The sequence below is a fragment of the Rhinolophus hipposideros genome (assembly GCF_964194185.1).
Source record: "Rhinolophus hipposideros genome assembly, chromosome: 19".
NCBI lineage: Eukaryota > Metazoa > Chordata > Mammalia > Chiroptera > Rhinolophidae > Rhinolophus > Rhinolophus hipposideros.
The window spans coordinates 46,001,200-46,016,236 of record NC_138065.1 but is presented as its reverse complement, the minus strand read 5'-3'; the positions used below and the strand labels follow the sequence as shown (position 1 = coordinate 46,016,236).

General features: G+C 41.2%; 1 protein-coding gene across 2 annotated transcripts in view; it reads right to left on the bottom strand.

Moving 5' to 3' along the window:
• The window catches only part of ASTN1 (astrotactin 1), a 288,385-nt gene that overhangs the window by 213,137 nt on the left and 60,211 nt on the right, over nucleotides 1-15,037 (bottom strand). The gene's annotated exons all lie outside the window — the stretch shown is intronic.

Here is a 15,037-nt window from a genome sequence, read left to right as displayed (position 1 = left end):
CATATGACCCCGGACAGGCTACTTAACTGATCCGAGCCTCAGATTCCTCATCTGTAAAATGTCGCTAAGGCAGCAAAGTACACCTGCAGAATCCCTGCCCCCCAGGATTGTCGTTGAGAGGTGGTTGAGATAAAGAGCCGGGCTCACACAATGGTTGGCACAGAAGAGGCATGAAATAAATGTGAGTTTCCCTAGTTTTCTCCTTCTCTCTTTCTTTACTAGCAAGGGCAGAGTTTCTATCAGGTTCTTAAATAGCACCACAAATCCCTCATAGACATCCTTCATTCTCTAAGGTGGGCTGGTGTCTGTCATGGGAAATGACTGACCTACTGGAAGCTCCTCACGATGAAGAAACAGTGTGGTCACCTGCGCAAGTTGGTGTGAGTGGCAACGTCAAAATGATCAACCCGCTTGTTTTACTCTTTACATGGCTCTTATTCAAGCCCTTCGCCATGCTCCTTGGGGAATCTACATGGCCGATTTTGTGTTCCTCACAAAGGGAATATTTTTTTCAAACTCAATAATTATGATCTGACACAAAGACTTGTCTGTATTACTGAGGCTTTCAGATGTCTGGTCTTTTATAATAGCAGAGAAACCCTGCCCTTCCCCCACACATCCTCCCCTCGTGTTTTTCATTCCTCTGCCTTGTCTCTCTGGTGGGATTTTCTCTGTAGTATTATGAATCCATTCATCCATCTCTTTTATCCACCTTTAGGTTTCTTCTCAAGTCAACTAGTTTTAGAAATAAATACAACTTTTCAAGAAGGGAACAACAGCCATAACCCTAAAACTAAACCAACTAACCCTAAAACTAAACCAACCAACCAACTAACCAACAACATCAACAAACTTTAAATAAATACATAATATATACACAGTGGAAAAAGAATTATTCCAAAAATATTCCTCTTAGAATTTAATGTGCAGATACTGGAACCATCTAGATACTCAGCACTGGAAGAAGGGGTAAATAAAAGGATGGTATGCACATAAGATGAAATACTATTTAACATTAAAGCTACTAACCATCACATGTTTCACAGAACATTTAATGGCATAGCAAATCACTTAAAATATAAGGTCAAATAATTTTTAAAAATTTTTTCTAGTAAAATACGAGCTCAGTTTTCCAAAAAGAAATCTGACGTGAATAGAAAATTGGCAAAATATGCAACTAATGTTTACAGTTCATCTCTGGAGAGTGGGGTTATTTGGGTGAATTTTAAATTTCTTCTTTATATGTTTGTGTTTCTTCTAATTTTTCTATGATTAATAAATAGTTTTTAATGGAAATTTTTTTTTTTGACATCATACACCATTAGGTATCTGTTATGGTGACTAACAGGCAAACTCAGGATGTTTTGTATGTAAAACTTCCAAAGTGATGTGCACAGGCATAGATTATCACAGCTCGAAAGAACTGGAAAATAGCATCTATTCTGAAACATTCTTTTTTTTTTTTAACAGCAAAGCTCTTTTTTCAAAAAAAAAAAAAAAAAAACCTTAAAGAGATGTTTATTATGTCAACAAAGGTAAGAGAGGAGCCTGGTTTTCAACCCAGCAGGGCGAATGTCCCCAGGGTTCCTGTTTTCCCATCATCCTGCCTTCCTGGTAGCATGTCAGTAAAAATCCCTCGAACTCCAGGAGGCATCCTTTGTAAAGACCTTGATTGGTTGCAACCCTTCCACGACACAGAGGAAGAACCAGACACCAAGAGGGGCAGTGCCTTACAGGAAGCCATCAGGTTACCTGACCAGGTCAAATCAGAAAGCCCCATTTGTCACGGGCCTATGCTGGGTGCATGAGAGACTCGCCTGAAAGAGGGAAGCATCTTTCAGTGATCTTAGGATCCCGGACTAGTAACAGGACCTGTGATGCTGACTACGAAAGAGTTAGCCATCCTCAGCAGTGCGCTCAGGAAGCCATACGCAGAATTCTGCCTGTTCAGCAAGAGCCCAAACATTATTTATTATTTGGAGGTGACCATGGCCTTTTTCACAACCTTCATACTCGGTGTACCTCCTCTCATCCCCACCTCCACCCTCAGGCTGCCTAGATTTACAGAAATACTAGTAAATCCTTTCCCCTGGTTGCAATGAATCAATGGCCCTGTAGCCTGCTACCCCTCAGCCGTGTTTCACACAGAGCCAACTTCTGGATGGAAGCATAAAACCCCAAATCTTGCTGAAGCCATTCAGAGAGCCCACGGTGCTTGTGGGAGCTGGGGAGTGTTAATCCCCACTTGCCAGGCCAGCTCCAACTCTGGTAATTACATTTTGCCTCAAAAAAAGTGTCCCTGCAGCTGCTGTTAGATGCAGTCTTCATTTTCACCTCACCGAGCGGTGTCTGGAGTTAAGATGTCTCTGAGGGTACTGGCTGACCCCAGGCGTCTTCATTCTGGGCCTGGCTGCATTTCAGCACCAGCTGAGCTGGGCCCTGGGCCCTGGGGTTTGCAGAGCTGTTTGCAAAGAGCTTTGGATTAAAGAAGTTGTAGACCTGTAAGGTATTATTATCACCTTATCTTTTTCTATCTTCCACTCCGGTAATAGTGATGAGCAACCAATCTCATGTGCCTCTGAACTTCAGTTTAGTACAGGCCTAAAGGCTTGGATTTTGAAAATATATCTGAACCCCTCCAATGTGACAGAATTGGACTGGAAATCTACTTAAGCACCTAAAGAGAATGCAAGGTTTCCTACCGCTGCCCATGGAGATGCCTGCCTACCTGCCACTTCTGCCACTGCGAGAAGCCAAGACAAAGTTTCATTGCCAGAGCTGAATAATATTCACTCCTCTGTGTCCAGCCAAGCTTTCTTGGTGCTCCCCATTTCACGGGGGCGGGGGGAGGTTGTGGGCAGAGGCAGCTCCCTTGAGCTTGGGACTCACGCCAGTAAACCATAGACAAAGAGAGGCTGAAACAGCTGTGACATTCACCACGCGCTGGTTAGACTTTCCTGAATGTGGTCACTGTCACCATCAGTAAAATCAAGAAGGCAGGCAAGACTTCACAAGGAAAAGTACATGTGTGTTGGGGATTTACACGCAAACCAAAGGATACCACTTTAATTTTCCCGAAAAATCCCACATTCTATTGGTATGATACTATTTTAAAAATTATTTTAAGCATTCCTATTTTAAAAGGTAACATGCTCATTCTAAGAAGTCAAACAACGCAGCAGTTTTTGAAGCCAAACTTCTGCCTTGCAGTCCCACTCCTGGAAGTAACTAATATGAAAGTTTGAAATGTACCTTTGCATACCCTTCTCCAAGCTCATATAAATATGTACAAACACGTGGAGTTTTTCTTCCCTCTCCTCTTCCTCCCTTCCTTCTTTCCTTCCTTCCTTCACAAAATGGGGTATTAAAAACATCCAAATGTTTCTATTAAGATTTAGAAAACAGTAACACTCATTTGATAAGAACTGTTTCACCTGGCCCAGAGGCAGCCCTACCCGAATTCCTGCATGTGTGTCTTCTCTCTCTCCCTCTACCTTTAAGGGAAGGACAATGGGCAGATACGTGGGCAGTGAGCAAGCAGGAGAGGATGGAACTAGCCACAGCCAGTCCTCCGCAGAAGCAGAGGAGGTGACCCAGGAGCCCAAGGCCTCATGTCATCAAAGTGGAGGCATGGCGCTCCCTGATCTCTGTGATTTGTCTGATGCCAAGAATCTTCCTGATCATACAACTGGGTGGTCCCTGAAGGGCCATGAGAGTTTCTGGATTGTTTCTGAATGGGACCAGATTAAACCCTTCTAATAACAAATGCTCCTAAGGAGGGAAGTGAAAGCTATTTGTTATCATTTCGCTAATGTATTAATCTTTGATGCACAGTTATGAGGGAAGGACAAGGAGAAGGAGAGGGGGACAGCGAGAGGGAGAGGGAGAGAGATGCCCCGTAGGGATACCATATCCTGAAAATGTTTGAGACAAGTAAGATCAACAAGCACAAGTGCTCCTCAATTCTGAATCCAGTTCACAAAACACTAGAAACTGTAGCTTATACCCCCAGTGTGCCCCCGCTGACATACTCATACCACCATCTCCGACATATACTCACTACTCACACAGTGACACAGGCATGAAAGGTTGCTCTATCCTTATTCTCACTCACCCTGTGGCCTCCTCTCTGCCCTGCCCCAGCCTGAGAACCTACTCTCCACCCACCTGTCACACTCTCCCCAGCACTGTCAGCCCGCTAGGCCCCCTGAGGCTCTTCCACAACCCTACAAACCTCCTCAAAAGTGACCCTTGGAAAAGAGCTTGAAATCAGACACTACAATCGAAATCAGAAGTCACTGAAAATGGTCAACTTTCCTTGGTGACCAATCAGTCCGTAGTTGACTGAAGCTCTTCCGTTGTTTAATAAAATAGGGCATCCTCTCCACTTCTGACACCCAAAGCACTAGCTACCCATATAGTAGGTTGGCCGTGCTCACATGAGCATAGAGATACACACTTGTAAAACACACACACACACACACACACACTGCCACTGTCATCAATACAAGGCCCCAGCAAGTTAGAAAGTTATGACTTACACACCATTACTCTGATAATCTCCACAATCCATTTTTACCATAAGAGCCAATCATTCCCACAGGATAAGATCCTGGATGGAGGGAATTCACAATCCCAACAATCAGTAACCAACACAACAGCCCTCTGTTCATCTACTATGCATATATACCATATTTACTAGGTTTATTGTTTCCCTCTCTTCCACAATTTAAAAGATCACAAGAGTAATTGAGTACATACGACGTGCTAGACATTGGCAGGGCTTTACCAACATTCTATCATTTAATCCTCAAAATAACTCCAGAGTACTGGTATTCTTATTATCCTTTTTCGACTGTGAGCTTCCTAACAGTCCAGGGTCGCTGAGATGGTCTTATGTTTCTGTGGTAGAGTATCGAATAGATAAACCAGGGGGCGGCTTGGCAGATAATTAGCATCATGATGAATTCTTAAAACTAGATGAGGTAACAAAAGGTCATCTAGAACCTATCTCCATCTGATCATAAATTCCATTAAATGGTCATTCAGTGTGTGCCAGTAAAGCTCAACCAACACTCCACTTTTGGATAAAGACCACCCATCGCTGGGGAGCTCAGCTGAAATGCTCTCTACACTGAGTCAAAACGTGTTCTCTGAAGCATCAACCCATCAATCCCATGTTGTACTCAGTTGACTTTCCCCACATCTACATGAAAGACCCTCAAATATCTGAAGTCAGCTCCCATGGCTTCCAGATGTGTTTCTAATCAACCACAACTAGTTCATTCAATTGGTCCTTATCTTTTCAACATAATTTGGGACACTACCATCTTGTGTTTGTGTTACCGTCTTTGTGTTTGAGATTGGGCAGAGAGGGGAGCTAAAGTCAAATGTTTAGAAGGAGCCAGTGGATAACACGCACGTGAGTCTGGCTCTGCATAAGTTGATGAAGGAGCATTGGGCTACTGGGGAAACGAGAGCCTGTCCAACCAAAATGCCTTCAAATGAGAAAACTGACTTTGCGAAAAGTCCTCTATAATGTGTATTTGGACGAGATGCAACCACTAAACCAGACATTTCCTGAAACACAGCAACCAGACCTGACCTCAAAAATCTGGGTGTCATTTGACCAGCTCTCAAAAAAAAAAATGTCATTAATGCCTCATTGGAGTAGCTACACTTCTTTTAATGCTGCAAACGTTACAGTAACCTTTTAGGATGTGACATTCTGTTGACTCACGTCAGGCTCCCGTGAACTAAAGCCTGGAACTATTTTTAGAAGCTGTTATTAGTTGTTTTTCTTGAATGCAGTTTTAGGATTCTATGTTTATTCCTCCTAAATTTCACCTTGTCAGACTCAGCCTATCTTTCCAATCTGTCAAGATTTTTCTGAGTACTGATGTTGTTCATCTTTGCCACCCAACGTAAATATTCCCTTCGCTAGCTTCATGTAACCTCTAATTATGATAAGCATGTCTTTTTATTGAGATATAAGTCACATACCATACAATTTACCCTTTTAAATTGTACAATTAGTGATTTTTAATATATTCACAAGGTTGTGCAATCATCACTACTATCTAATTTTAAAACAGTTTAATCATGCCAGAAAGAAATTCTATTCCCATTAGCAGCCCCCACCCCTTCCCTCCATCCTCCGGTGACAACTAATTTACTTTCTGTCTCTATGGATTTGCCTGTTATGGACATCCCATATAAATGGACTCATACAATATTTGGCCTTTTATGCCTGGCTTCCTTCACTTAGCATAATATTTTTAAAATTCATCCATGTTGTTAGCAAATATCCATATTTCATTCATTTTTATGGCTAAATATTAGTATATTGTATGGAGATAACAGAGTTTGTTTCTTCATTCATCAGTTGATGGACACTTGGATTGTTCCCATTTTTTGAATATTATGAATAAATCTCCTATGAACATTAATGTGTGTCTGTGTGGGCAGATGTTTTCAATTCTCTTGAGTACATACCTAAAAGTGGAATGGCTGGGTCATATGGTAATTCTATTTTTAACTTTTTGAAGAAATGCCAAATTGTTTCCCATACCAGCTGAAGCATTTTACATTCCCACCAACAATGTCTGAGGGTTCCACTTTCTTCGCACTCTTGTCAAGATTTTTGTTTGTCCTTTTACTATAGCCATCCTAGCGGCTATGATGTGGCATTTCATTGTGTTTTTTCATTTGTACCTCCCTAATGACTAACGATGTTGAGCATATTTTCATGTGCTTATTGGCAATTTGTATATCTTCTTTGCAGAAAGGTCTATTTAAATCATGGCCCAATTTTAGTTGGGTTATTTTTCTTTTTATTGTTGAGTTATAAGAATTCTTTATATATTCTGGATACAAACCAGTTATCAGATACATGATTTGCAAATATTCACTCCTACCCTGTGGGTTGTATTTTCACTTTCTTGATGGTGTTCTTTGAAACACAAAAGTTTCAAATTTTGATGAAGTCCAATTTATATCTAATTTTCCCTTTGTTGCTTGTGCTTTTGGTGTCATACTTGGGACCCGTTGTCTAATCAAACATTGTAAAGACTTATACCTATGTTTTCTTCTAAGAGTTCCATAGTTTTAGCTCTTACATTTACATATTTGATCCATTTTGAATTAATTTTTGTACATGGTATGTGGTGAAGGAGTCTTCATTCTTTTGGATAGAATATGCAGTTTTACAGTTGTCCCAGCACCATTTTCCCCCATTAAATTGCTTTGGCTTGGCATTCTTGTCAAAATGAATTGTCTACAAATATAAGGGTTTATTTCTAGATTCTCAGTTCTATTCCATTTCTACATGTCTATCCTTATGCCAATATCACATTGTCTTTATTACTGTAGCTTTGTAGGATAAACATGTTTTTGAAAGTCACAGATGTCAGTTCTGGAAATGCTGAACAAGACAGAACTGAGGAAAGAGCCCTGTAATATGACACTAGAATATAAGCTCCACGAAGGCAGACACTTTGTCTCCTTTGGTCACTGACATAACCCCAGTAGCTAGAAAAGAGCCTTACAGATGGTAGAGCTCTGAATAAATATCTGTTGTCATTGTATAAATGACTAAATGAAAACATGATTGGAATCCACTATGAAATTTCAATCATATATGAATCGACTTAGATGAACCAGCATTCTGCCTTCTCCTTCCATTGTGTCTGGAAAGCTAGTGTGAAAGACCATGGCAAAGGTCCTGCTGATGTCTAAAGGCCATTTATCTTAACCCTGTATATGTATACTGTATATGATATCCATCACCTTAGTGTTACCCCAAGAACGATGACTTCAACCAAACCTGGCACAGGTAGGACTTCCGTGATCAAACAACGAAATTCTCTACTATCTATCCCCCTAAAACCATTACTATCAACTTAGAAAAACTGCAAAATCTTAGAGCAACCACAATCATGTCTTTGACTGTTCAAAAGAAAACGAAACTCTGTCTGGTGAGCTAATACTCTGAGATGTCACGTTTGCCCTTCTTGGAAAAGCAAGCCCAGGAAGCAACAATGAAAAACCAGAAAAATAAGCCCCTGCACACAGCCTCAAGACTGGCACTGCAGGACTCTGTACTCTGAACAGGACCTGGCTGGGTGACAAATGACACAGTGGGCAGATTTCATCCAACGATGAAAGAAGAATCAACAGAGAGAACGAGAGATTTCAATCATTTCCCAAAGATGAACGACTAACAGAGTTTCATGTTTTAAAGTTCAGGGTTTTTCCTTCTTCTTCTTGTAGGTGACAACTGACTTTTCGGCTGTGTGTTTAGACATGAGGGAGTTAGGTCTCAGAATTTAATTGAAGGTTTATATTTTGGGATTTACATTTTGGGTGCAGATCTACATACAAATACTGATACTGACATTGTCTCCCAAGAGAGCCTGCCTTGTAGAAATAACCTCGCTGGAACTTTCAGGCAACTCCTATAATTCAGTCACTCCCCCCTCACGTACCAATGCTGCCTTCATGTTAATAACCATCACCAATTTCATTTGAGATTGCTCCACAAATTATCTCATTTTGTGTTTTCAGTTGAGAGAGATCTTGTCCTCTGCTGTACAGGTGAGAACGGCACGGCTAAGAGAAGTTAAGAAAATTTCCAATTGATCATCAGAAGAGCTGAGACTCAAACCTAAGAGCTGACACCAAACCGTGTGCTCTTAGCCCCTGGACATCCTGTCTCTCAAAAGGAGAGTGCATGGAAAATGTGCACAGGGTGGTTTGAAATGAAGCAAGGCAGCCTTTGCGCATGGTTCTCTCCTGAGTATAATCCAACTGCTCCTCCTGCTCCATTCCCTGCCCTGGACTTGGCCAGTTCAAATGTACACAATCTCAAGCCTATTACCTTTCCTTTCTGCCTTCTCACATTCGCAATATGTACTTTCTTTCTCAATGAGAGTGTGCGTGGGTGTGGGTGTGTGTGTGTGTGTGTGTGTAAAAATCACTTAATGTGAAATCTCCCCTCGACAAATGTTCAAGTGTACAGTATAGTATTATTAACTATATACATATCGCTGCCCAGCAGAGCTATACAATGTTTTCATCTCGTAAAACTAAAACTCCATACCTACTGAACAGCAACTGCCCATTTCCTCCTGCCCCAACCCCATCCCTGGCAGCCACCATTCTACTTTCTGCATCTATGAGTTTTACTCCATTGGATACCTCATACAAGTGGAATCACTAACTATTGGTCCTTCTGTGATGGCTTATTTCACTTAGCATACACACCTCATTCATTCCTGTATCCATTCACTTACCAATGGACATTTAGACCTATATCTTGCCTATTGTTAATAATGCTGCAGTGAACTTTGGAATGCACAGGATAGCTCTTCTTATTATTATTTACTTCCCTGGACCCTCTGGACAAGTCCCTTTGCTCTTCCCCATAGTCTCTTCCTATACAGTAACAATATGATTTTTCCTTATGTGGCATTAGGTGTTGTGATGGTCAATTTTGACTAGGCAAACAGCTAAGGAAATAGAAGCAAAGAGAAACGTGAGGAATTCAGAAGAGAAAATAAAGGGAAAACAGAAGAATAAAGTAGAACAGAGATTTTTAAACAATCATTGTTTCTGACATCTGGTGATGAACTGATCTTCATTCCCTCTCTCCATCTGCCCCAGGATAAGGAAGTGAACATCACTGAGTGGAGCCATGAGGGAAATGAAGGTGAGAATACTCATTCCATGACCCGCTGCTAACTGGCTACATACTCGTCCCAAATCTCTTACACGACCCAGGCTATGATTGAGGTTCCAAGAGGTCATGACGGAACCCGGATCGCCTTCTATTAATGTTAAATGAGCCTGTAAGTGCACTTCGGGCAGCAAATCAAAACCCCCCTTAGCAGCTACTTCAACTCAGGAGGTTCCTTTCTCTTAAAGGACCAGCTGCCCTTTCATGAGAGACCATTTTATTCTATGAATAATACATATACTACGAGGGAAGAATATACATTCCCATTAAGCAACATCAATTCTCAATATACTGGATATAATCTCTTGTACTGCTATAATTAAAAATTAAACACGAAGTACTGTATTGAAGAAACTCCAAAGCTGATTTTTATATACTCTCTTTTTTCCTCCAAAAACATCATTCTTACCAGCTTTTCAGAATAACTATATCCCAGGGAAAACAGGCAGGCAAAAAAAGAATAAATCAACTTAGAATCTTTCTTTTGAGTCCGAACTCATATTTTATGTGCTGCAGAGGCTGTTGAAAAATTTTAGGTCTGATGTGTTCCATAATGACCAGGTATTATCTTACATTATTATTTTTTTTAAAAAAAGGAAAATCATGTAAAATATAAGATTGGTTGTGTTCTTTAGATACAAGAGACTTTCAATTATTGTGCAGGCTCGCATTACTGTGTATGTTTCTGTTAACCTATTTCTATACCTTAAGTCTCTGACATATAGCTGATGTTTAATGGGTATTTTCTGAGTGAATAAATGTTAATATTAAAAATAAAAACTAAGAAAATATTTGAGTTTGGAACACTTTAATGTTTTGCCAATATGGTTGCCTAGTGGAATTTCCATCTCTCTCTGCATTAAAAAAAAAAAAAAAAAAATCTATGTACTTTGCTTTAAAAAAAAAAAAAGCCTAAGGCAACTAAATATCATTCATTAAAACATTTAAGACAAGTGACAGCTCCTAGTAATACATTTCCAGAACAGAACAAGCAGGCTAAAGATAGCTCAGAAACTGCAAACACATACAATTTTTCTACTGATACCCGAAATCCCTGCTGGCCAATTTTTAAAAGTGGGCTTTTATTGTACCATAAAAATGAACAAGCTGAGGCTTTCATATCCAGAGAAAGGTCGGTACCTCCATGGAAAATGTTTTACCTTCAAGAGTCCAGGACTAGAGAAAATCGTTACCATGGAGGAAGGACAACGAACGCATGTGACAGAACTTGGGTAGAAACTCCATTTGTGAGTAGCACATAAACTACAGTTTGAGGAAGATGATTCCATTTCAAAGTAAAAATCGATGACTGATACGAACTTGGTCTTGGGGTCCTTTCCCAGTGCTACCGCTAATCACCTTGTCTTTTAAAAACCAAAGACCTAACTTTAGAGAAATGTTCAGCAGTAGCCTTGAAAGCCAAGCACGTCCACCCACTAGATGCTAAAAATTCCACTCATAGGGACATACCTAACTTTCCTTCTGGGCTGTCTCCATCTGCCCCTACCCATCCATGCCCCACCTTACTCCCACCAAAAAGCAGAAAGAAAAAAAGAGAAGAAGAAAATCAGGATGTTTTCATTGCCCATTGCTTTGCTGCTTTGTGTTTTAATGAACAATATTCAGTGAACAAAAAAAAAGAAAAATGCATTTACATATGAGTCAAAAGACTCACAAGAATGGTCGCAGTAGCCCAATTCAAAATAGCCCCAAACCGGAAACTACCCAAATGGCCATCGATAGTAGGACACTATGATACAGTCACACAATATAAGACTAGTTTGCAGGGATACAGTGATCGACAGCTGCGCTCAATAACACGAACAGATTGTCACAAAAACATAGAGTGAAAGAAGTCACATATGCAAAAAGGTTGGCACTGTAGGATTCTTTTACATAAAATGTAAAAGTAATCAAATGGATCCATGGCATTACAACTTAAGTTAGTGTTTCCCCTGGGATTGGTGATGGTGACCCGAAGGGGGCACAAGGAGCATTGAGGGGAGGGTGGGCTGATGCTGTTTTGTTTCTTGATCAGGGTCCTGGTTACACAGGGCTGCTACCTTTGTTAGAATGCACTGACCTATATGCCTATGATTTGCAAATTTATGTGAATGTATGTATATGTCATTTTAAAAATCTGAAGGCCGAAATTCTTTCCTATGGAAACATGATAGGGCAAGAGTGACAAATTAGTAGATGTCCCGTCAATAAGATAAAGAATGATTGCAGCCACTGGCAGTCTTTCCTCCCTGGTCCTATTCTTCCCTCATCATTGCTTATGAAACTGGTCACCAGCCTGCAAATGAGAAACACAAACGTATAAATGCCACATTCTTATGCAGGAACCAAAGTACTTACTTCTTTGTGCCCCAAGGCAAGACTGGGTCTCAGTGTTCATACACTAAAAATGGACCTATTAGGATAATGAGTGAACTCGCGCCTGTCATTTCAAGTCGATTGCTGGCAGTCTGTGGTATCTGAGATAGGACCCACTAATTACAAAGAGAAATCAGATACTTTCGGGAAACACATCATTTTGGGACATGGACTAATTGGGTGTTTGTCCTTTGTGCTCTGTCTAAGGTCTACTGAGACGACAGAGAGATCTGCCCTCAAAGTTCAATAAAGGGAGGAAAGAAGGGGGATAAACATTTAAGTGCCTGTGATGAGTCAAAACAGTGTTAAACGGTTATAGAATCTTTACAATAGCTTTCAAAGTTAGGTACCATTGGCTTCATTTTACAGAGAAGGTAATAAACTCTGAGAGAATGAAGCCTATGCAAGTCTTACTGTTGCTAAATGAGGAAAGAAACATTCAAATGTGGGACCACTGACTCATCAGGCTCTTTGTATATCACACAGCTTCTACAGAGGTCAAACGCCCTTTGACAAAAATGTTTGCCTTCCCTAGAAAAAGGAACCAACGGGTTCATTACAACTCTGCTTCCATTCTATCCTAACATCAGGGAGCATTCCAGGTACAAGGAAAAACACACACATTCTGTTACCTGGAAAAACAAACAAAAAGTCTTAAAGAGCTGAGGCAGTGAGTGTGTAAGATTACAATAATTCTCAGCACTGGGTCAGGCCACTTTCTCAATCCAGCCAACATGCTTTCATAAATGATGGTATCCAACAGGTGCTCTAGGAGAGACCTTCCAAGAAGCCAGCCTCAACAGGTTAGGTGACTATGTTCAACGTGTCCAGCTCCTCTTAGATCCAAGGAATCATTCCTAGCACTACACAACTGGCCAACATCCAAAGCAGAAAAAGTAATGGTGCCAGCCCAGAAGATTTCAGAGAAAGAGTACACCTGAAATACTGCTCTGAGGTATCAGAACTCAAGACCGAGAGCCGCCCTGCCCTGAAAGCTATTCCCTGACCACCACGGCTGCTGGCAAGAGCTACAATAAGCATCTCATTCTCCATACCTCAGATCCCCACACTGCCAAAGGATGATGACAAGTGCCTATCCCTGAAGGTGTTAAAAGAACCAGCTAATGTCTGCAGAAAGGAGCACCATTAAGTGCCAAAAATCGTGTGGCTATCGATTTTTGCAGGGAGCTTCGCACGATGCATACTGGTGTTGGCGTTGCACAGGTGGAACCAACAGAAAAGGCTCAAGGGCCACTTCCTAACTCACAATGAGACACTAAGGCAAACAGATGTGCAGTTATGTTTGGGGACTTGATGGATCAAGAAGGCAGAAAAGGAAAATTAGGGAAATGCGTCAGGTTGGAGGAGACGTACCCTTGCATACACAGTCATGGGATGGACACATGTCCTCTGCACCCTCTCCGGCAGGGTTAGCAGGCCTGGGCACTGGGAAAACTGACTGAAACCACACTAGAAAGCTGGTCAGGAGGGAGCGGCCACAGAGATGCTGCGAATTAAAACCGACTTAAGGTGAGAACAGGGAAGAGGATATACGGATCCACAGAGATGGTCTAGCAGATACTAAATGGTTATGAAAAAACAGCAAATTAAGAGATAAATCAAATTTAACAGTTGGTTCCTGATCAGGTGGCTCCCCTCTAAGGGTTCCATCTGGTGACAGACAGAGTAAACAAGAACAACCTCCCAGGCTGTTTGTGTAATGCGTTAGATCATTTCACGTTTATCAGCCATCACACTGGCCCCTGGAAAGCGGGTGTTATCATTTTTAAAGAAATGAGGGTCAAAGTGACAAAGGAACTTGCCAAAGACCGGAGCCATCAGCAAAATATAGGTCTGGCTGACACAAGAGCCCTTGCTCATTAAACTGGGTCCTCCTGTCTCTTCTCACAGTTATTCAGTGTACACTAGCTCTGAGCAGACCCTTAGGCCAACTCGGTAAGAAATCCAAACCATGGAATGGCTTTGGAGTTCAAGGGCATGGCGTGGAGTGCAGTAATTCATTCGACATGCATTTGAAGGGGGCCTCCTATGAGCCAGGCTCGGGCTAGACATGAATGAGGCAGAAAAAGAAGACCCACTTCCTGGCTTTGGCAATGCCCATCGGCACCTGACAAACTTGTCATGGCAGCCGTTCCGTACAGGTTCTCCACAGCAGACCTCAGCCACAGTGGGCAGGCAACCACAGAGGTGATGGTCCCCTTGAAAGCCATCCTCCAGGAGCCGCTCAGCAAACTGCATATTCTTTAGTCTGAGGTCTGACCGTTCATTATTAAATTCCTGCGGATTATGGTAAAAGCTGTGGTATATTCCTTTACTTTTAATTACAGTCCTATGGATTGTTTGGTTTAAAAAAAAAAAAAAAGAAAGAAAAACACTAGTAACGTTACTGCAGAAGAAAAAAAAGTCCTTAATCATTTATTCATAATGCTATTAAGACAAAGTCATGCTTTGTTGGGTTATGCGTGTTTATGTTATGACGCAGAAGTCAATAAGGAGCGCTTTAGTAACATATAATATCTATTAATATTCTCCACACATGTTCACCAAACAAACAATGTCTCAGCATCAATAAATGATTTCAATAATGAAAAAGCATGATTTTCCTGATTTAACTATTTCCTACGAAAAAAAATGCTACACATGCTTATAGCCTTCCATTCCCAGCTAAGGCAACTGCACTTTGTGGGGAAAGTGATAGAGTAGAATGAACATTAGTCCAGAATGGGGTCCTTATCTCTGCCCTGACACCGACTGCAGGTGACCTTGAGGTGTAGACCCTTCCTGCTTCACCTGTGAGATGAAAAGATTTAGATGAGATAATGTGAGTGTCTTCCCCAGTTTTCCGACTACGAAATAGGATTTCTCTGGGCCGTGTCTTTATCCCTCTCAATCACCACTATC